Genomic DNA, 2,216 nt, shown 5'->3' with positions numbered 1-2,216 from the left:
GGCCTGTGGGCGCCCAGGTGACCCGACCCCTTGTGTCTGGCCTGAGTCTCGTTTCCCACCGTCTACAGGACGCAGCCCCTTTCTGCAGACGGGGAGAGTGAGGCAGGGAGCAGCCGGCCAGCTGACCTTCACCAGTGGAGGTAGAAGGGTGCTCCAACCCCTTCACCCTCTTTCCCACACACTGCCCAGCCCCGAGTCCTGGTTCGGGTCTCGATGTCACCCCTGTGTCCTTACAGAACAGCATCGGCTCATTCCTGGTCCCTGGAGCCAGACCTATGAGCCCCCAAATCTCTGTCCTGTCTTCCAGGAAGGGGTCACCAGCGTCAGCACCTTCTCCAAGCTGGTCCTGATCCCAGGAGGCCAGGAATCCGTCCCATGGATGGACCAGGTCCTCCCCACCCAAGGCTGGCCTTGGAGGAGGCCTGACTGGGGCCCATCACGCACAGGCCGCTCCTCCCCGCCAACTCCTCCCCGCCCCGTGTCATCCTTGCCATTCAGCGTCTAGTTCCCATGGTTTTTGTAGCTCTTCCTGGTTCCTTCTAGAAGCTTCCTCAAGAGTGTTGGAGTGATGGGATCTGTTCTATACAGAGAAGATAAGCATTAACCATTGGGCAAGTATGACACGCCCGTCATTTGAACTGGATTCGAAGGCCTAAGTCTGGCAGCGGCCCTGTGGTTGCTCCAGAAGGCTGTTTAAGCACCCTGGAGGGCGGGTGGTTGTGGGGTGTCCCCTGCAGAGCTGCTGGTCCCCAGGCAGTGGAGAGGACCCCTTCCCAGTGCAGAACACCTGACCTGTGGTGGGCGGAGCTTCCTCTTCCATCTTCAGTGTCTAGTTCCCATGGTTTTTGTATCTCTTCCTGGTTCCTTCTAGAAGCTTCCTCAAGAGCGTTGAGGTGATGGGATCTGTTCGATACAGAGAAGATAAGCATGATCCCTGGGCAAGGATGACGCATGAAGTCGTGAAGCATTCTATGTTTATAATATAGTTTTGCTTAATTCAAAAAAAAAAAGAGAGAGAGAGCTGGAGAGATGGGATTTTTTCCTCTGGATCTCGGAACCAGCGACCCAGATGAGGAGCTGGGCTGAGCCCTGGCTCCTCTGCCCTTTCTGACGTGAGGTCGGCAGCTGCACTGACCACAGGGGAGGCCCCTCCCGCAGCCCTGAGACCCCCCACCAGGCATTACGGCCCCCCGCCTCCCACCAGGCTGCAGGAGATACTCCTGAGGGGTGGCCCTTGGCTTCCCATCCTCTCTGACTGCAAATCACCTGATGGCCTTTCCAGGCACCTCCGACACGTTAGGCTCTACCACGACCCAGGTCCTCACCCCTGCGCGAAGGCATGGCTGCCCTCTGGGGGGGCCAGGGCGCTTCCGGGCAGCAGCGCAGGGCTCCACATCGCTGTCCAGGGGTGACCATCACACATGACCCCAACTGGGGCGGCTTGCACCCACCAGCCTGTCTCTCACCGTCCCAAGCCTGGAAGCCCAAGATCTCGATGTGAGCAGGGCTGGTTCTTGCCCGAGTATCTGAGGATCCTGCCTCTTCCAGCTCGGGGGCCTCCAAGTGTCCCCCGGCCTGTGGCCGCCTCTCTCCAGCCTCTGCCTTCATCATCACGTGGCTTCTCTCTCCCCTCTTCTCCGTGTCAGATGTCCCTCTGCCTCTCCCCATAAGAACACTCATCCATGGATTCGGGGGTCACCTGGGTAAACCAGGACGATCTCATTTCAAGTTCCCTGATTACATCTCACAATTGACTATCAACACTGCTACAGTGTACATGCATCGATTCTACGTGATTCAGTCCTTTACACAGTTCCATCGAAATGTAAGTATGATTTTTCTATATGGTATAATTATTTTGTGATTAATTTCAACTTTGTATTTCTTTTGTGGTTGATCTTTGCTGCTGAACTGGGGTTTGAAGTTTAGAATTTAATATTGATCACTTTCATTACATGTCACACTGCTATTCTGAATTCAGCCTTCTAGTTTTCCTGTTTAGTGTCTAGCTAGTTTTTTAGCTTTAGTGCATTTTTGGAGAAGGAAGTGGCAACCCACTCCAGTATTCTTGCCTAGAGAATCCTGTGGACAGCGGAGCCTGGTGGGCTGCCGTCTATGGAGTCACACAGAGCCGGACACAACTAAAGCGACTTAGCATGCATGCATGTATTGGAGAAGGAAATGGCAACCCGCTCCAGTGTTCTTGCCTGGAGAAT

At 54.9% G+C, this 2,216-nt stretch overlaps 1 non-coding gene across 1 annotated transcript; it reads left to right on the top strand.

The window, feature by feature from the left end:
• Positions 1–877: 877 nt before the first annotated feature.
• Positions 878–979, top strand: LOC122677704. The gene has a single exon (XR_006335896.1). It is a non-coding gene; the product is annotated as a U6 spliceosomal RNA (small nuclear RNA).
• The last annotated feature ends 1,237 nt before the right edge of the window (positions 980–2,216 follow it).

Source organism: Cervus elaphus, chromosome 2 (genome assembly GCF_910594005.1).
Source record: "Cervus elaphus chromosome 2, mCerEla1.1, whole genome shotgun sequence".
NCBI classification, from domain to species: Eukaryota; Metazoa; Chordata; class Mammalia; order Artiodactyla; family Cervidae; genus Cervus; species Cervus elaphus.
This window is presented reverse-complemented; position numbering and strand designations above follow the sequence as displayed.